The following is a 22,414-nucleotide window of genomic DNA, read 5'->3' as shown; positions in this document are numbered from 1 at the left end:
ACTGAGTTGCTCTCCTTTAAATACTTCAGGGCAATCTGATCAATGTTCTAATTTTACCCATTTATAATCATCACTAAAAGCATTGTGACTCTTTGTTTATTTTTAATTTTCTGTTGTGTCTCACTGCAACTGGCCTGCAGCTTCAGATTAATCGGGATGCACAAGGCATTTCTAATGACAAGGAAAATAAATTTCTCAGCTGTGTGTTTGAATGAGTTAAAGCAGAGATCCATTTAATCTGAAATATACTTAAGTTCCCTAAAACTCTGTGCTGTCAGCTTTAGAATGAAATTGCCTTTTCAAATAATATGTCAAAATACATTTATATTCTACTTCCCTATCTTCCAAGTCTTTAAAATGTACCTGTGAAATATTTTTTCTCTCCTAATAAGGTAATTTGCACCCCATTCATCAATAGAACTATACATTGAAATTCAGTTCTTCAACATTGACTAGTATGTTCTTCCAAATTACTTTTTTAAATAAAACTTTACTGTTCTTCACTGATGTATACGCTTATAGAGTGATTTGTCACTAGATAAAATTATGTAGAAATATGAAAATGTCAAAATACACCACCATGTTTTTACAACTGATTACTACATTTATATTACATGTACAATATAGAATTAGAAAATTCTTCCAGTCCTGCTCTGTCTGGTCGACATGAGTTAATGCCAACCTGTAAAGCAGTATGGGTTCAGTCAGCATGGGTTCAGAAGAGGAAGGCTGAGTTTTACCAACATGCTGGAATTCTATGAAGAAGCCACAAAATGGTATGATCAAAGTGAAGCATATGATATTATTTATCTTGACTTTCAGAATGCATTTGATAAGGTGCCACATGAGAGGTTGGGCATCAAACTAAAAGAAGTGGGGGTTCAGGGTGTTGGATAGATGCAAAATGGATTCAGACACAGGAAGCAGAAGGTTTTGATATGAGGAACCCTTTCAGAACTGGTTGACATTAACATTGGTATTTTACAGGGCTCGGTGCTATGGCCAGTGCTAATTTTAATTGATAAAAATGATATGGATAGGAATAACTTAACAAGGTGGTTAAGTTTGCAGATGATATCAAGACAGGTGGATTGGCAGATAATCTCAAACAATCCCGGGTCCTCCCTACATGGAGAGTGTTTTGAGTAGTGAGAAAAGCGGCATATAAATGCAAATAATTATTTATTATAAAGGGTAGGCAAGCATTTTTTATGGGGGGGGGGGCATAAGAAAAACAGCTTGTTGAGGAGAGCTGAACACATTCTGTTTGATTTATTGAACAATAGAACAAACACACAATAAAGTATGCTTTCTAACACAATCTACAATTCCTGATTGTGTAAAAAAAAAAAAAAAAACAAAATAAGAAGTACATTTTACTGCATTAATCACTGATAAAGTATTTTACTGTCTCTGTTATATAAATGTAATGAATTATTATTATTATTATTACTGTACCTTTGACAACTTAGTGGGAAGAATTAAGTCTTTGATGAGCTTTAACTAGTGAAATGAAGTCAGGTGTAATTTTTGATGTTGCTATTCGCACTACAGCAGTGAGATGATCATCATTGAGAGAAGATCTGTACCTGGATTTGTTGAATTTCATTACGGAGAATGTCTGTTCACATATGTATGTTGAGCTAAAGAGGACAAGCATTCTCTGAGCTAGTCTTCTCAAGTGAGGGAAATTCTCCTTTTAGAGAGAATTGTAGAATGTCAGTAATGGCACTAACTTGAAGTGTTCTGCTAGCAATGGAATAGAGTGCAAGTCTATAAGTTGAAGTTGTACCTGCCTAGGGACACTGTTCATATCACATGTAAAAGGAGAAGAGATGGTGAACATTTCAGTTTCCACTGCTTTGAAATCTTCAGATTATCTGGAAAACTCACCATGCACTGCCCAGAACATGACTGCATGTCTGTTAAGCTGATCGGCAGATAGATTCCTCCCTTTCAGTGTGGGAAGGTGTGTCAATGTGTTCCTCTCTACTTGTTGAAAGAGAAGCAGCAGCTTCCTCATGAAGGTCTTGACCAGGCTGAAAATCTACAAAGGGGGACTCTCTTTTGGATTGCTGTGTTTAGTGTGTTTCCAACCAGCACTGCCTAGGTCTGCAATGTACCCTGAGCTGGATCCGCATACATTCACTATTAAACCTGTTTAATCAAGTTAGGGCTTAAATGTCCCTTTAATACAGAAATATAAAAATACATTCTATTTCTTTTTTTGTTGTTGTATGGGAAATATTGAATAATATGATTAAAAGGGGTGAATTAACATAATGAATTAAAATATAAATATTCTTAGTCCAAATTAAATTTGCCTAGCCCATGGTCAGCATATTACAGAAATTTAACTGAAAATATTGCACAAATCAACATTTATAGCCTTCAAACTAAAACTGAGAAACAAATGGAATGTTTAAAAAGATAACACTTGGGCCACATCTTAAATACTTGTCCTGTACCATGAAGCTATTAGATGTAGTTTAAAATAAATGTGTTCATCTTCTGGTGAATGTTAAAGTAAATGGTACAATAAATTGAACTAATGAAAATGTAATTTCATATTGTACATTAGATACATAAGAAGCTTAGTAATTCACTGTAGCCTTCCTATTAAGTTTAATAAATATAAGATTTTGCTAAATTAATCATCAAATAGCTGACAAAGGACTGTTATCCACATTTCTATCAATCTATTGCAAACTATTGTCTATGAGCTATGTTAAAGCTGAACATTTTAATTCATAGAATATTTTCACTTCAGAACTTTTGTAGTTGTAAGTGAAAAAAACTGAAAAACATTGATGGCATTAACTTCATTAAAGGCAGTTCATTTTTACTGTGGCAGTCTAGAGTTCAAATTACTTTCATGGGAAGGACAGGTGGAAAATTGTACTGTACACATTTATACTTACAGGTATATTAATCTGCATAAGAAACTTTCCATGAAGATATTAGGTAAACATTCTGCAATTACATCCAAGTGGAAAATTGTTTTATCAGTTACAGTGATTTCCAAGTCATGTGTATGTTCATTTACAGTACATGAGATTGCAGGAAAGTGTCATGCCACTTAACTGTATGTAGTTCAACAAGCAATCAGCAACAAGAACCAAGTTGGAGCACAGTTCCAGTATTTGGTAAATTATGGGAAACATTCTGCTGTGATATTTACTAATATTTTATCTGTAACTAGCTATGGTGGTGCATAGAGAATCAAACCCTTGTGTCACTAGGTGGTTTTTGGACCTACAGCCCTACAGGTTCACGGTCATTTATCGTCGAGGTACTCTCCAAGCTAACGCTGATGGTCTGTCCCGGATTTATGACCTCTCGGTTCGGGCCATCCGACCCGACGAGTCTGGGCTGAAGGGGGGGTTGTGTCACACACGCACTCTTAGGGGGACAGTCAAAAGGCTCGATCGAGCGTGAAAAACCGAAAGACAGGGGGATAAGACGAGGTACTAATGCTTTTCTTTCCTTAACTCCACAGAAAAATGACAGAGTAAAACGGCCATACTGGTCATCATGTCCCGTTCCAATAAAAGAGTCCTCAGCTAACTCCATGGGGTTGCCATGTTCCGGATGGCCCCGATGACTACAGTCCAGCAACCTCACTCCTGACGTCACTTCCAGCCACTTCATTTGACGTCAGCGTCTGCCTTCCCTGCACCTCCTCCACGTTAATTGCACTTCCTTTGTTTTTTGTATAAAAGAACCAGGGAGAGACCTTTATTTTGTCAAATGTTTTGCTTTGAACTTGACCTTTATTTTGTACTGGATGCTACACCCAGTGTACAGGGAGGATCCCCAACTCTTAACCTGAGTTTCTGTGTGTTTATTCCTTCACAACTGTTATTCAGTAGTTTGATCCATGCACATATTTAGGGCCAAACCGAAATTTATAGGTAATCCCATTCAACCATATCAAATGCTTTTTCAGCTTCCAAAGATAATAAGATCTCTGGAGTGTTGGACTTTATGAGCGAATATATTACATTAGAATCTTAACATCATTGTTCAGAAGTGAGATTGGTCTGTATGATGTACATTGTAATAAATCCTTATTTTTCTTAGGAAAAATGGTAATTAATGCTTGGCGAAAAGTTTGAGGTAGAATTTTATTGTCTATGTTGTCTATAAAAGATGCTAATAAAAGGGGAGCTAACTTGATTGAAAATTTTTTATAAAACTCAGCAAGCTAGTCATCAGGATCTGGGGCCTCATGTATAAACGGTGCGTACGCACAAAAATGTTGCATTTCCAAGCTCACATTGCAATGTATAAAAACTAAACTTAGTATAAAGCCATGCACATTCTCACTCCAGCTCATACCATAATGTACACAAGTTTTCGGCTCAGTTTTGCAAACTGGTAGCACCAAGCATCAAAGCAGTACTACTGTTCCTAGGTGGTTTCCCTTTATTTTTTAGATTCAAATCCCTAACATGGCTTTATCAAATATCAAATTAACCGCATATCGTTTATTAGTTTAAGGCATCTGATTGTAATCAACCCGTAACCATGTAATGGTGCACAGAATGTCCAAACTATTCCAAACACTATATCTGCTTTAGCGTTGTCACTGTCAGTGCACCACTCAGAGTATTTAACCCACTGTATCTGAGTGTGGAATCACAGCTGTACATTAGCTGATCAGATTATCGGGATACAGCATCTAGCACACGCTGTCTCAGCCATGCACACAGTCTATTTGAAATTCCCATACAGTATGGCAAACGCTTAAGAGTCTTTCCCATAGGGACCTCACACTTCAGAAACAGTTTCCTCCCAAGAGCACTAAACGTACTCTATCAGTCCATCAGGTGTTCATGGTAGAGCTATTTGTACTTATAAGTACAATCACCTCACTGTAAACTTGCACTACCGTTATAATATTGCACAATCTGAGCCACTTTATAAAATGTGTATTTACATATGATGATGACTTGCTTCTAAATCGATTTAGATTTCCAAGTGCTATCTTTTTAAAGCTCTTGATATCATTTTTAAGATGAAATGCAATAAAGCATGTTTATTACATTATACAGATAAGTTTTAAACTTCATTAAAATAATGTATATTGTTAATAATTAAACCTGTGAGGACACGGTGGACAGTGGTAGCGATGAGCTGGCACCCCATTCAGGGATTGTTTCCTGCCTCACGCAGTATGCTTACTGGGAATGGCGCAACCCTGGATGGATAGATGGGTGGAATAATATACTAATAATGTAATATAATGTTCTACAAAGATATTTCAGTGTTTTCATAAAAGTTTTGAAGAATCTGCGTTCTAAGCTTACAGATGGCTTGACATTTATTAAAGAGCTGATTGTGGGGCAATTGATTACTTGGAGAAAGAAAAGGTAGGACAGGAATTGGGTGTTAGTGCTTTTGAAAGAGAGTACTGCTGCAATAAAAATAAGGATTTATTACAATGTGCATCAAATTATTTCATTGAGGGTCACGCACAGCACAACAAATATCTTACAGGAGGCAGGAACAATCTCTGGGGGGAAAGCCAGCTCATCACTACTACTGTGCCACTGTGCCCCCTTGTTTAATACATGTTTTAATGCATTTCATCATGAAAATGATATGAAGTATACATCTTAGTATTCTAAAATGTTCAGAGAGCTGTAATATCATGAATGTATTGTATTCTGTGTCCTATCAGTGTAAGAGAAAGCCCATTTAAGAAGCAAGTAGTGATTCACATACACAGAGTACATAGAAGAACACACAGAATACGAAGCATTAAACTTGGCTACTTTAGTTACGATGGGATTTGCGAAACTAGTAAATTAAATGATTTTAAAATTAAGTTTATAACGTTCTACTTTAATGACAAAATAAACTATGGGATTAAAGTGGAAATTTCGAGATTAAAGTTGACATTTCAAGCTTTCTTTTTTCCACTGTGTCCCAATTTTTTTCTTTTCTCTGTACCCTAATAAGTTTCCATATGACACTCAGACAGTGGGGCACAACTCGCCTTTTCACGGCCACTTTGAAATCTGACAACTTCTTTATTGTTTTGGGCACTGTGCGACTTTCTGTACTTGAACTTTATACTACTGCTTAAACCAACAAATAGTACGTTTCTCATTGCCTCTAACTGGCATTCACTGATATTCTTCTTTTTTCCCAGTGCTTTTGACATTGTCTTTTCACAGAATGCTGAACTTAAGGGAATATTTATATTGATTTACATATTCTAACAGGCGTAATTCTGGCAGGAGTCTGGGAGGGACGGCAGGCGCGTGCATGAGCATTATATTTCATGCAGACCGGGATTTATGTAGTGGAAGTGCGTGGAAGCTGGCTTACACATGGTTTTCTGCCTCTGAATTGTTTTGTGCATATGCACATTTCGACTTTTGTCCGTATGCCATGTTTTAGTATGAATTCTACACACAGCGTTATGCATAAGGCTCCAGGTCTGGATTTAAACACAATTAAAGTCTCTGGCCATTATAATTTTTTGAGTGTTCAAGTTAGGAATTGATGCAATTACATTTTGGATAAAGTCTCTATCATCCACAAAATAAAATATTTTTGGGAGCTAAATAAAGTAATACACCATAGCCCCTTGATATTTAGTATATCTGGCAACAGCTTTATGTTATTCAAAATGTAGATTCTTTTTTTTTCTTCCTGCTTTTTACTCCATGGCCAGTGCCAGGGTAAATATTTAGCGAATCAGCTCGGGACACAGTTCATAGACAACTGTAAAATTTTAAAAACTTGCCATTTTATTACAAAATAATAATAACACATATACTGCTTAGATGTCACCAGTTATTTTCAATCATTGTATAAGAATTTAATAGTTATTTTTCTCTTGTGATTTGGGACAAAATATTCAGACTTAACAGACAGTACAGTCAATAGCTTAGAAGGGAATTTTCTGGGAATCTTCCTTCTAATGTAATATTTTCATTAAAAAAAATAATTTTTTCTTTCCGTAAGATTTACCAAAGAGCAACAGAGATTTAAGATTTATTTACTTGAACATGTTAAAAAAATCAATATGCTAAAAGAACCAACGCTATCATTGCAGATATTTAGATTTTAAAGAAATACTCCACCTAAAACTGATATTTTCAATATTTTACTTTCCCAATGTAGTGATGGCCAAGAAATGGGAGAAAAACGAACATGGATAAAAAATCATATTTCTCTTGTTGCATAATACACGTCATGTCATCTAGTTGTATGCCGATAATGTGCAAAATGCATGCATTTTTTGCTAAAATAATGCTAAATAAATACCTCAGAAACATGAAAGCTATCCACAAACAGGAAGCACATTCTTCTTTTGAATTAAAGACCCACCTCAGCCCCTCATTCATTGGTCAAGAGTCCTGGATTTCTGTACCTTCTGTAAATACTGCAATTAATGTGAAGTCATTTAAAAGAAACATGTCTTCTGATTACTTGTACTGCTGTACGCTAAGGTTAGCTGTAAATGATGTATTTAGACAATCAAACTACAAGTACTGAGAAGACTGAATGAACGACAAATTAAAATATGAAAATGCATCTTTCAGCCTAGTCTGAAAACACACTAAAATGGCAACAAACACATGCTGATAAAAGAAAGCAGGATAAGAAATAACTATTTAAATTTTTAATAATTAATTTCCTAAGAAAATAAACTGATCAATAAATGAGAAATTCTCTTTTGAAAAACAAAATTTTGCCAGGCACTGTTGAAATATCCTTTATTTTCTGAACTGACTTTACCAAGTCACTTAAAGGTTCTAGAATATAGCAGGTATTGTATCACGGCTATTAAAAGCACACCCTAAGGCCAATATAGAACTCTTCAGGAAACATTTGCTATGCCTGAAAACATACAGTTGTCTATGACTATTAGTAAATTATGCTTTTTTTTGAAGATTAACTTTATAGATTTCATGCAGGCAGCAATTTGCCAGAAGCAAAAACTGTTAAGGTGCAACAAAAGATCTATTATGGAAAAGGCCCCAGTGTTTAAAAGCAAGGTACTGTAGTATTTATCACTGATAAGCTCCTTCTTCTGCGTAAATGAGTGCAGCTGACTTGTAAGCATTATATTATAAACAAAAAATGTACAAAAAATGTGCCCAAAGAAACAGGCAAGGAGCTAACTGTGATATGATGAATTAAAGCTTACACACTGATTATAATTATACCTCATTCATTGAAATTATGCAAGAGACAAGTTAACTGCATATTACAGTGAACTAACTTGATGACTACAATTGGAACGGTATGATTTTAATGATATTAGCAGAATAGTATGGGTCAGTTGTGAGAACCTTATAATAACTTTAAAAAGTTACATCTTAATTGGAAAACTGGCTGGTGTTGTTGTTTCTTGTAACTTAAAGGTCAAATTCTGTAAAATGTTTATGATCCCAGTTACATAGTACAGAACCAAGGATTATGTATTTTTGTTCTACTAAATAAAAACTAAGGGGTATAATATAATCAATTCCATCCTTTACTTGATACCTGGTGGCAGGAGCACAGGCTTAGTCATTTTATTTATTTATTCTATGACAGTTGGGATCCTGCACTGTCGGTGAAACAATGTCTTAAACCACTTCATTCAGGCTCCAAATCTGCCACCAAATATAAAATATACCCCTAAGTGCAATGATGATGACTTTTATTATGTTTTTTATTTTGTCCGTCTGTATAAGTAAAGTCAAGCATGCAAAGTTTGACAACAAAATGGGCACAATCTGAGCCTCAAAATACTGGACAAGCTGAAGCTGTGAAAATAAATCAAGCTATTAGAAGATGTAAATGCTAAAAGATAAAATCATATTAGAAGAATGTTTATAATTATTTTCAATAAACTCTCTGATTTCTACCTATGTAGCCCTCCTTTCTCTTTTCTATCTACACCTTTTGCTTTTCTCACATGACTGTCTTGTCCCTTTAATTTGTGGATTATGTTGAAAGAATAAATGCCTGCTGTGGTTCATGCTTCTTTTCTATAGAAACTGGAATTGATATGACAGGCAGCCAATGCTAATATGAGAATTGATATGAAGTGATATGAGAAGCACAGTGACAATAAGAACTTGGCAAATGCTAAGCAGATTGTATGCATATTAAATGGATATCAATGTTGATCACATTTTATGGTTTATAGTTGACCTCCTTTGACCTACGTATTATAACAATTTAGCCATTAAAATGAGACTCCTTTCTCAATTACATCAAAAATAATGCATTGGGCATTTCATTTATGCATGTAAGAATTTGTTTTATCCTTAAGTGAAAATGCATAACAAGCTGTTTCTTTACATTACAATTATGTATTTTTATTTTGTCTTCAAATAGGAACATATTAATGCTCTGCCGACAGTCATGCTGGCATTTGAAAACCTTGACTGTGACAGCACAAATGTTGAGCTTGCTCAGTTTGTTTGTTTTTCAGCCTATCTAAAATATTACTGACTGCATGTTCCTCTGTAGGATGGCATGGTGGCACAGTGGGTAGCGCTGCTGCCTCACAGTTAGGAGACCTGGGTTCACTTCCCAGGTCTTCCCTGCGTGGAGTTTGCATGTTCTTCCCATGTCTGCGTGGGTTTTCTCCAGGTTCTCCGGTTTCCTCCCACAGTCCAAAGACATGCATGTTAGGTGCATTGGCAATTCTACATTGTCCCTAGTGTGTGCTTGGTGTGTGGGTGTGTGTGTGCCCTGAGGCTGGTGCCCTGCCCAGGGTTTGTTTCCTGCCATGCGCCCTGTGTTGGCTGGGATTGGCTGCAGCAGACCCCCGTGACCCTGTAGTTAGGATATAGCATGTTGGATAATGGATGGATGTTTCTGTGTATGAATGAAAATCCTTAACTCCTGATAAATACCTCATCCAAGCTTTAGATGATGTGGCAAGTGTGTGTCAGAGGACTATGCTAACAAAACTAGAAATAATCTCAGCTGACGACAGACATCCATTACATGTAGAACTTAACTTCAGTAATCAGGAAGGATAGTCGCTTTGAAAACCCACACAAATCGTTCCAGAAATTCCTTTCTTCCTAGTGCCGTGTGAATTTTTAATAAGGAATTTCGGAAAAAATTATTAAGGTTCCATCATTTGTATCCTGTAACAATTTTTGTGTAAATATGCAATCTGCCTTACCTTAACCTGTCTTATTTCGATTTATTTTGTTTTATTTCTTTCTGTCTTGTTATTAGACGCAACTGAGAAGGCAAATTTCATGTTTTCTTGTATAAATATGACTAAATAAAGCAACCTTGAAGCTGGTGGCACATTACACAACCGACTGTGTTTGGTAATTTTGCCCCATGATGATGTCAGATTCTTCTTCGTCTTCTTCTTTCGGCTGCTCCCATTAGGGGTTGCTACAGCAGATCATCCTTTTTCATATCATCCTGTCTTCTGCATCTTGCTCTGTTACACCCAGTACCTGTGTGCCCTCTCTCAACACATCCATAAACCTTTTCTTAGGCCTTCCTCTTTTCCTCTTCACTGGCAGCTCTATCCTTAGCATCCTTCTCCCAATATACCCAGCATCTCTCCTCTGCACATGTCCAAACCAATGCAATCTCGACTCTCTGACTTTGTCTCCCAACCGTCCAACTTGAGTTGACCCTCTAATGTACTCATTACTAATCCATGAGGGTGTCAGATTGCACAACTTGAATTACAGAGCAAGAAAAATGATAGCACTGTGATGACTTTCTTGCATGGTTTAACATTCTCACAGTATGTGACAGGTGTCTGGTCACACTTACAGGTAATCTAACTTAGTCACCATTAAAATATCCGACTACGCCACCCAGTTTTATTAAGAGACTGGGAACTCTTGAAATTTACTGATAATAACACACAGGGTTCTTTAAATTGGGCGGTGAGTAAACACACAATGAAAGACACAACAGTAATTTCAGAAAAAAGCAACAGTAAGTTCTATTACACAAGACAATATAAAGTACAGTAAAAAGATAAACGAACACAACAAAATCTAAACATATCAGGAACGAATTTCCTTTTTTTAAAAGGAAAACACACAGTCCACACTCTAAAAGTCAGTTAAAAACAAGAATTGGAGGATACAACCTTTAGTGGTGCAGAGTCTAGTTTGCACACTGTGTTACCCCAAAACTTAATTGTTCAACTGTCCACGGATGCACTCTGTTCACCAGACACTTGTTTCTTAACAGAAGTTGTGTCAAATTGTTGAATCCCTGTCAGCATCTCTTCGTCGTTCCTTTTTTTCCACTCTGTGCTCCTTGTGTTGCTGTGACCTAGGCACGCCTCATTTCTTGTCTGCCAGCTTTGCTTGGTCCTTTCATGTGGCTTCCCTCTCTTGCTGAACCCACAACTGGCATCTCCTTGTGGAGCTGTCTCTTCCTCCCTGGAAGTAAGTGTTACTGTCCTTGTGCCTCACGTTGTCCCAGCCAGGTACCCTCGTCTGCCTACGAGCCCCTGTGCTCTGTCCGAGTGTCTTGGTTGCGTTCTCAGTGGACCGTCCCTCTTTGCCTTCTCCTGCCCAGGAGTTTAAATCTCCTTCAGTCCCTGCCATTATCAGTTCTGGACAATCGGATTAAACAATGGCACATCTACATTTCCTGGGTTTTACAATTAATGAAAACGCAAGTTAACAAAATGTATTGTTACCAACCATTAATGAGTACAGATCTGCTGATTAGAAACCAATATTGTCAAACATGTTAATTTCCAAGTCAGGTAAATACAGACATCCTCCAAGGAAGGAGCAGTTCTGTTATCACAACTTGGCATTAATTGTAATCTCAACCAGCCAAAGTGACTCCTTTGCAATACGGCAAATACCTACGTCCTGCAGACAGCCTTTTAACTTCTCACCCCCAGTCCCAACAATAGGTGCCTAATTGAACCACCCAGTGCACAAAAAAAAATCCACCTCTGACATCATCTTGAACTCCCCCTTTTTTTTTCTCAGGCAGCTAATAACATGCTAATACACTAATGCTTTCCAAGTATGGCAAATTCAGCCACAATCTCATCCCTTTTTTTCCTTGCTACATGTTGTAACAGTCTGCAAAACACAAGATATCTGTCAGACAAGGCTGTCTTCGGTTTGCAAAGTTGAAAAAACCCTGTTCCTAATTCCTTGTAGCTGCATTATTATGCATTCTGCTTCTGTCTGTGCGCTCATTGGTTCTTAACTCTCTCACACAGAGCCTGCCCCTACAACTTAAGGTACAACTAAATCTCTTTGCGTCGGATCGAGTAGCAAACTGGTGGGACTGAATCATTGCATTTGTCGAACTGCACAACTATTCATCACAGAAGTATGCTGTGACTGACTCATAATTGCTAATATTAAGTAAATAAAGTCTGTGACTAAAAATTGCCGGACAGTCGTGTAATGTGGCCTGGCCTTTAAAAGTTAGAATACAAATAATGTAGAGTAATTACTGCCGATTGGATATTGCTGAATCTGAAAATTATTTAGACTTAAATAAGATTTAAACGGTTCTTTTTCTGGAAGAGCACAATGAGTAATTCATTCAGAAAACACTAACTGCACTAGGTCTGAATGCAGCAAGGCAATGACTACTGCTGCTGCTAACTGGTAAAAGAAATGCTTTAGGCAAATCAAAAAAAAACATCATACACCCCTTTAAGGAACCTGCAGCACATACAAGAAAATGGTTTGTACAAAAACGGTTCCAGTGTTATTTAGGAACTGAACGTAAAGGCTTTGGTGAGTGGGTTGGCTCTGAGTGTGTAGCGATCTCTAGTCAAGGTTACCTAAAGCAGTTTCTTGGAAAGTAAGAAAATGCCTTCATTTTCTGTTGTATTTTAAATAGATTAATGTCGCAGAAAATTAAATTCCCCAGTAGATCAAAAGCAATGACAATGTAATTTAGGATGTTAATACTGTACGTGGTTGATTTGCAAAGCACTTTCTGTCTTTTTTTACAATTGCTGTTATGCATAATTAATTGTTACTGAATACATTTTTAAGCTGCTATGACACATCTCTTGGCAAAGTGAGGACTGCTGAATACTGCCAGCCTTGGAGTTTGCATATCACATTATTTGTGCTTAATCTTCTGGTCACACCTTAACAAATACGCAGCCAAAAAATAGAAATAAAGATTACATGCTACTTTACCACAAATGAAGAACATTATTAAAAGTAGAAAAAACTGAACATGAAAAGGTCCAGTTCTCTGTAATGTTCTTCTTGAGGATCTGTCCAAACATTGACCATCCAGAGAGCACTTGTAACATTGATAATGGCTTTTTGTTTACCACTTAGTATGATTTAAATTCTGCTGCAGGTGTTCATTTTTATTTGGTTGCAATTTGGAACATTTTTAGTATGTAGTTGCAGCCTAATTTCATCAGGCAAGTTCATTGCAATTAGAATTAACCTTCTGCACCAATTTACTATGCAGCTGCACACTAAACAAGCAATTTTTTGTGTTTTTAAGCGTGACGCAACTGATCCTAAAAATTGAAAGTGTTAGTGTCACATACAGAGAAAACAGTCAGAAGCTAAAAATCTTTATCAAATCATCAATACAAACATTTCAATATTACTTATCAAAACACATTTTTAAACATTTAAAGTAATACTAAAGACGCCTTAGAAAATATACCTATTTCAATATATCTATGCTTTTTTATAATAGTTTAAACAAAAAGTGAATCTTAGCTCAGAGATCCTGCACCTGAGGGGTGCTTTCAGCATATGGTGTTCCACAGAAAAGCACAATGTAAAACATTTCAATATCATTTATCAAAACACATTTTTAAACATAAAAGTAATACTAAAGAAGTCTTAGGAAATATAGTTCAATATATTGTTGCTTTTTAAAAATAGTTTATGCACACAGTGAATTTTAGCTCAGAGATCCCTCACTTGAGGGGTGCATTTAGCATATAGTGTTCCACAGAAAAGCACAATGTGAATAACTGATTACAAACTTTTACCTGATATGAACAATTTTCTCAGTGTTCTGTTCCCACGCATGATGTTTCTTTGCAGGATTCTTGTCATTGTGATTGGGTTATCATGCAGCTGATAATATTCTTCCTTCTCAAAAATTAGTTGTTCATTCACCATCCTAGATATACTGCATGCTGTGTAAATAACATTAAAAACCAACACTTTAGTTGATTGGTTTCATGAACATTTGCTGCACAGTATTTCTGCAAATTACCTTTGTTTTTGTTCCTCGCAGTGTACCTCTACCCCACAGTCAGTATAATTACACCTGTCCAGAAACTGCCTTTTCTCTCACATTGTGTGCAATTTCCAAACTATCAGTGAAGTATGGTATTAAAATGAAAACGTGTTGTTATCATTGTGAATATTTTTTGCCTATTATCATTTTTTAATGCATTGAATTTGACAAAAGAATTGGGTATGATTGATATGTGCAGAATGTGTCTGCTGAATGACTTAAAATTGCAAGTAGTTAGCTAAATGCTTTATTTTTAAAAAGGCTCAACCTCTGTCAGTGTATTAAAATGTTAGAGCCATACAGTAAATGTATATTTCTGAAAACGGCTCTTATTGCCCAGATCTCTGGATCATACTGCTGCAGTTTCTGGAGCTGAAAATAGCTCAGTAATTACATTAATTACATGAGCTTGGAAAATTGTAATAGGGCTTAGCATTTCCAAATTTCTTTAAAATGTTAATTTCGGGCTGGAATTATAAAATGCGTTACATATTCCACTGTGTACCATATATCTGTAATTCAACTGCAAGTCACAAAATTACTGATGCAATTTGAGGCAAAATTAAAATGGTCAAGTTTTTTAAACATTCTTTTCCATTACAGGGTAGAGTCTGTCCAACCCACATTAGGTATAAGCCAGGAAACAACAGTAGCTGAGTCACCAGCTGGTGGAAGGGGGCTCAAACCCACTCTCACATGTAGAGTCACCACTTAATCTAAAATATACAAAAAAAGGACGGACAACAGACATCTTTTGCAGTCCTATAGGGCAGATAAAACAACAGACACACTCATTGTGAGATGCCTGCTTCATTGTTGAGTTGCAGTGACCAGGCACTAATATGCTAGAGAAAAAAAACTTTTAGCACAGTGTTAGAGGAACTGGGACAATTCAAGAAGTTAATGAAAAATAGACCATTTTATTCAAAAGAAAGAGCAGAATTTTTATTTGATAATTTTGCCTGACTGAAAACTAAGAATATGTTAGATGAAACTTATACAGCTGCCACAACACAGAATTACCCTATTGCATAACCCAAGTAGCCACAGCTGCAAAAACAAGAAGTCATAAAGAAAGACAACGGGACTAACAAGTTGTGTAAATAAATAAGAACAAAGACTACCATCACCTAAGGTGGCATTTGGCTGGCTACATAGATAAACAAGATGTAACAGCTGCTGGTCAATGGACAAGATCAAGGGAAAGAAGGCGCCATTGCAACTTTTTGTGTTCACCATCTCTTCAGTCAAACAGAGGGAAAGAAAAAAAATAACAAAAATCTGCTTGTAACCGAAAAGGACCACTGCTGTTGAGAACCACAGCCCACTCCAAATAAACTGCATGGGTGCAACTAAAAAAGATCAAGCCAGGTCAGAGTTCCTAAGAAAGACTAGGGCCAAAAGCAAAACACAAGACTCTTGCAATTAAGTATTTCCTGCACATCCTAATCAGTTGAGGCCTGACAGTTGCTTTACGAGAAAGAAAAATAAAATGAAACTAAAGATTTTTGCATTAAAAAAAAACAAAAAAACTTTTAGACGTATTAAGCAGAACCTCAGATCCTGCTTGTGAGGATCAGATGTGGGAAAATCTGCAAAATAACCAGCGGGAGTGTGAGATGTGAACACAGCAAAGATTAAAAGAGAACCATTTGTTGATTTGATATGGAGCCTCTCTCCAGCTATAATATCCGAGCCCTGACAAACATCCAAAGTAGGGAAAAAGGTGATGTTCCCGCGAAGCAGTGAAGCATTAATAGAAAACAGCAAAAACCCATCTGTCTTATCATTAGAATTAAGCAACTTTCCTGGTCTATTTAAAACAAAACATTGTTTGTTAATGAAATATACAGATTAAATGAAGTTTAGTTACAAGGGTATTTCAAGGAAAAAGAAAAGTGAAACTTTAAGTTACATTTTTTGAGAAATAGAGTACTGGTGTCACTATGACTATAATCCTAATTTTTCTCATATGTGTTATTGCTCAAAGACACCTCAATCAAAGCAATGGTTTGCATTTTTTTTATCATTTACAATTTATTAGGGTTACCATGCATTCCATATTTCCATGGTCAATCTTGGTATCTTGAGTTATCTTTTTTTAAAATCCTACTATTTGATTCATATTTTAAGCATGACTTATTACTCTGTTTAATGACAGAGAAGAAAGGGGACTTTACAGCATACATCCCTCAAAGCATTAAAAATCACCAGCCATATTAAATTTAATTTCAAAGAGGCAATATCGGGCCGATCAGCGGTTCTGTATTTATGAAATGAAGCTTACAAACTGGGAACTGCGCAAGTGCGATAACAAGGCACTAATTTCTTAATCCATCAGTATGACTAAATGTTTGTGCTAGTTTAATGAAGAACTTAAGAGAGAATTTAAATTTCTGAAAAAAGATGAATTTGGTTCCAACAACAACAAACTCATATGCTAAACATGTTGAAATAGATGTTCTGTTTCCCACTGAAAGTACAGAGATATACTCAACATATCAATACTTGAAGCCAATACAATATAGGTAAGTGTTGGGCTGTTCGCATATCATTCAGCAGCATAAATACAATATGATCGTAATGTCTGTGTAGGGCTTTCTAATTCAGTTGAGTTACTGTATGTTCATGCAGTATCAAAGTGGTTGTAGATAGCATTATAACATGGCAATATGTCCCCAGCAGGTGTATAAGGTGTGAAAGGGTACAGCCCGGACAAAGACAGGAGGACACGTTCTTAACCATCACCACACGTTTATTTCTACAACTATTATTTACAATGTCCTATGTGCACCGCCACCAAACACCCCCCACAGTCTCTCAACAGTCCCGGCTTCTTCACTAGCCATCTCTCTTTCTCTTTCACACTTTTCAGGCCTCTCTTCGCCCACCTCCTTCTCCGACCTCATCCACCTCCTCACCCGACTCCAGCCTTGATTGTCGGGAGGCGGACCCTTTTATAGGCAGCCGAATGCCGACCCAGCCACCTGTGACAGTACTCCCCTGCTAGCTGAGACCTCCAGGGGTCAGCGGACCGATCCGCGAGGAGTGGTCTTCCTCGGCGGCAAGCCGACACTTTGTAGCCTAGGGCCCGATCCTGTAATCTCAAAAGAAAAACAAGGGCGGAGGCGATGCCCTGACGCAGCCCCTCTGCTCGTCCTCTGTTGGGCCAACGCTCTCGGCCCTGATCGGCACCCCGATGCTCCCTTTTTCGGCTTCGCAGCCCGACAAGTCCACGGTCCTCGCCACGGGACCACCAGCGGGAGCACACGTGCTCGTCTCCTCCCAGCCAACGGGTAATTCCTATGCCTCCAGGAGGACGGCCCTTCGAGGGACGCGCGCACCCAGCTGCACGTCCTCCTGTGTCGGAGGAACTGGCTTTCTCAAGCCGCTTCCTCCTTTCACTTTGGGACGCCGTGACGGTTCAAATCTGTCCATTGCAAGAGGGCAGACCCAGCCCCACTGGCGTCTGGAGCTTCACGGGGTCGGTCTCTCTTACCTTCCCCGCTGTGCCTCTCCGGTCAGAAGCTCCTGCAGCGCGCCGATCCTCCTTCGCCTGCGGCTCCTGATCGCACACCACTGCCATCCCTCCTGACTCCTGCGTCTCCGCCCGTAGGGCACATCGCTCAGCCGGCAGCGATAGCACGAGCCGAAGCTCTTCTTGCAGCTCCTGCAAAACCGCTGCCAAGGAGAGAGAAACAGCCAGCGGTGAGCTTACCTTTTGAACAGCGTCACTCGCCGACTACTCTCTATGGGCCCTTCCCTGCAGCCCACTTGGGTTTCTTCAAGGCATGAGACGGACATTCCCTGCTCCCGCCTCCAACCAATCGTTGGCGAGAAAACAGGACACGCTGTCCAATCCCGTGCCTGTCACGAGGAGGGACTTCTGGTCGGCGACCATCTCGTCCTCCTCTCTCACAGGGAGACGAGATTCCGGGCAGCTCCGTGGCTGCTGCGGCTGTTGGAGCTGCAGCCCTTCTTTCTCGGCAGCTCCTCCTGCTGCCGCCGCGTCTTTGAGTCCCCCCGAAACATAAAGTCCAGCGGCGGACCGCAAATGGTCCGCGACTCTACATTTCCCTGTGGGGTTGCATGCACACCGCCCCTGCGGCCCGTGGGTGAGCTTCCCTGCTGTGCCGGGCCTTCCACAGACTTTTTCAACAATACAGGTCCCCACCTTGACCCAGGTGGAGAATCCTGCCGACTACGCCACTGTGAAAGGGTACAGCCCGGACACAGACAGGAAGACACGTTCTTACCTATCACCACACGTTTATTTCTACATCTATTATTTACAATGTCCTATGTGCACCACCACCAAACAACCCCCACAGTCTCTCAACAGTCCCGGCTTCTTCACTAGCTGTCTCTTTTTCTCTTTCACACTCTTCAGGCCTCTCTTCGCCCACCTCCTTCTCCGACCTTGTCCACCTCCTCACCTGACTCCAGCCTTGATTGTTGGGAGGTGGACCCTTTTATAGGCAGCCGAATACCGACCACACCCAGCCACCTGTGACAAAGGTGTTGGATAAAGTACACAAGTGATGAAGTACCTAATTATATGAATGACTTTAAAGGCTATAATTGTTTGGTTTTATTCTCTTTTCTAGAGTTGTCGCATGTATGTGCAGTGTAAATGTCTTTGTATATTGCATCGTTTAATCGCAATACCCCCAGTCTTCATCTCCCAATAGCTACCTGCTTCCTGTATACTTTCATTGAGAATCAGGTTGACCTGCGAATTAATAAACAAAAAGTATAGTTTGTCACGTATAAGATTATTCCTAACCATTCCAAAGTTTCCACTTTTCAGTTGTGTGTATCACAGACTTCTTTATATGTGTACTACGATCCAACATATTAAAGTGCAAAAGTAATAGATGACTATCTGTATTGGTCAGCTAGTAACAATCTTGAAACACCTTCTAATTATTTATGTTCATAAAGTTTATGTTTGGTATTTTTGAAGCCAAGGTTACCCTTCACAGTCGTGTCATGTAATTCGCAGCATATCCTTGTTTTGGTCACTAAACCCGTTTACTAAATAACACCTTCCACTTACAATGAAGCCAGTGGGACATTCCAAACCTGAACCAAAGCCTGTAAAAATTTCAAATATGTCCTTTTGAATGTGACAAAAAGTATTGGTTTAACACATATTTCTGTATTTTGTGCTAGGATTATGGCAAGAAAATAAACTGGCAAATGACTGATTTTATTTTTTAAGGTGAAAAATGCCTGTTCTCCTCTTCATTTATCATGACAAGTGTAGTTAAGATTTCATTTGAACAACAGTGCATGTGAGTCACAGAAACCTTTTGGAAGCCATGTATAGTAGGAAATCCGAAGTAATCAGAAGCAAGATATGTTTGAAAGGTTTATCAAAAAATAAACATAGAGCTAAAATGCTACACAAATACAATAAGCAATAAAGTATCTTCCCATGTATTTGATCAACCAGCCTTTAATAATTCTTATATTTCAAAGATATGGATGATTGAACTTAAGCTGGATGTCAGCTTAGATGACAAACTGATCTACATATTATTGGTGCTTACTGCATTTAACAGATCAATCCATCCATCCATCCATCCATCCATCCATTATCCAACCCGCTGAATCCGAACACAGGGTCACGGGGGTCTGCTGGAGCCAATCCCAGCCAACACAGGGCACAAGGCAGGAACCAATCCCGGGCAGGGTGCCAACCCACCGCAGTGAACAGATCAAGTGAATTAATAAACTCTCAATGTATTAAGGTATTTTAGAATATACTTTGTTAAACCAGTGAGACCTTTCAGAAAAGGATGCTAGCCAGGTAATTGTGCTGCAGCAAACCCAGATCAACTACGAAATAAAGGAGGTTCATACAGAGCAAGCTGAACTTTTCCATTTTCCCCAGACAATGTTGTACTTAGACTATGCCAAAGTACAGCTTCACAGTAATAAGACTGGTAGGAGATTTGCGTCTCTTGTTCTCTTTGTGCCATAACAGCCGTGGGTATCATTTTCTTTTGCAATGATAATGATCATGTTGCTGTGTACACCCGAGCACATGTCACTTTGTGCAGGCATCTCCCTGTCTTTGTCATGCTTCCATTCCATATACCACACTTGACTCACCGCAGATGGTGCTGCTGTTCCCTCTTATCTTCTTAGGACTGGCTTCTCCAGTGTGCGTCACGCTTAGCAGATGATGCCACTATACTTTTCCTTTCTGTCATGTAACCTTGTCAAGTATTTAAGGGTAATAAAGATCTGAGTCTCAATGACTAAGATCAATGTTTTAGCCACAGTGCTTTTCGAGTAATCGTGCAACAGACAGATACAACCCTTAGCTATACTAACCTTATACTAACTAGCCGTCCCCTGCGGCTCCACCCACATATTAGTGAAACAGGACAGTGAGGAGGGCCCTGCCCGGTTCCCCACTCCTGACTTCATGCTTCCCCCTCCCCTCGGCCCACAGCCTCTGTCTTGGGTTAGCACAAATGTATCGCTCCAGTAAGCAAACTATGATTCTTAGTGTGATGAGAGAAGTCACAAAATCAACTGTAATGTTCAAGCAAATTATACAAAAAACCCAATTTAAATCTGTTAAGTAGTTCTCTCATTTGCTAGCGAAGCAGAAGTAAGTTACGCCCCAAGGCTGGCACGTGAGTGAGGAGGACACCGCCCTTCGGCCCACTGCGTGTCTCTTGGATTCGCACAAATAAATTGGTACTGCAAGCGAACTATGATACATAGCGCAATGAGAGAAGTCACAAAATCAACCGGAATGTTCAAGCAAAATATATTAAAAAACCTGATTTAAATCTGTTAATAGTTCTCTTGTGAAAAGTGGACAGACATACAGACAGACAGACATTGGATTTTATATATCTACTCTATACTGTATATATAAAATCCTAAGCCTAAAAGTGAAACGATTTTACATCACTTTTTTGTCACGCTTTAAATCAGGCTTATTTTAAAACCTACATATATATGTTTGGTATCATCCTTTTCAGAATTTATCAAACTTTAATGTGATGTTGTTAAATTTTCAGATTCATATTCCGTTTTTAAATTATAAAGTAAAAAATTTCATGAACTCACGTCCTGCGAGACAAGACTTAGAGATTTAACCATGCCCGGGGACAGAAATAAAAGACAAAGAGGAGGACAGCTGCTGTATAGGGTTTTGAATGTTCGAAGCGCCATACAAGATGCAGATCATGCTGCACAGCATGCAATCCAGCAGCTGATCGAGCAAAGAGGAGGTAAAAAAAACTGTATTTGTTTCCCATTGTATCACTGTTTAAGAGGGTTTCAGAGGAGCAACTGAGTCTCCTTGGGGTGCGTACAGCCCCCCTCTTCACAACGCGAGTGGCAGACTGGCCACAAATGGATGTTGGGCGCCGAAGGCTCCAGGGGGGCTTACCCCCCTAATATGGAGATAATTAGTTAATATAATAAAAACTTCTTGGCTGTAAACTATGTTTCATCTGTAACAAAACCCATGAGCACATGGGAGAAAATGGCTTTGTCTGGGATTTTCAAAAGTGGTAGTAGTGAAGTCCACTATCTATAGAATAAGTATTCCTTCTCAAAGGAAATCATTTGACACTTTTGACATGTAATCCACCAGTAGTCTGGAGGGTCACAGCAGTATCAGGCTGCACATTTTCTTCTGTCTTTTCAGTGTTTCAGATATGCAAATTCAAAACTGAGAAGAAATAGCATTAATTAAAAAAAAGTAAACCTTTTCTTTAAAATTGTATTATCTTTGGCAAAAACTTAACTGTACAGGTTGTTCCAAGAATGCCATAATCCTCTGTCTTAGGAAGTGCACCATGTTTTCTATCTTGAATGCATTTCCAGTTAATTTTCACCACTGTCCTTGAGTGCATGTTTCATTATTAAGCTGAAAGACTTCTGTCACGTCCACTTTGTCACTGCCCTTTAGTATTTTAAAGTCTTGCATTGCAGACCTGCAAAGTTATTTTGTGCTTAACAGAAGGAACTGGTATTCCAAGCATCAGAAAAAGTTGTTAGAGCACTCTATCATGATTACTAGTATGTGTCCTTTAAAAAGCAATTACCGATGACCAAGGAATTTAATAGATCTAAACATAAATTGTAATATGGGCTTTTTGTTGCCTGACAAGAATATGTGATAACCCTCTGCACAGCATCTCTAAAAACCTAGGTGAAC

Source organism: Erpetoichthys calabaricus, chromosome 13 (assembly GCF_900747795.2).
Source record: "Erpetoichthys calabaricus chromosome 13, fErpCal1.3, whole genome shotgun sequence".
Lineage (NCBI taxonomy): Eukaryota > Metazoa > Chordata > Cladistia > Polypteriformes > Polypteridae > Erpetoichthys > Erpetoichthys calabaricus.
Note: the sequence above shows the minus strand (reverse complement) of the source record.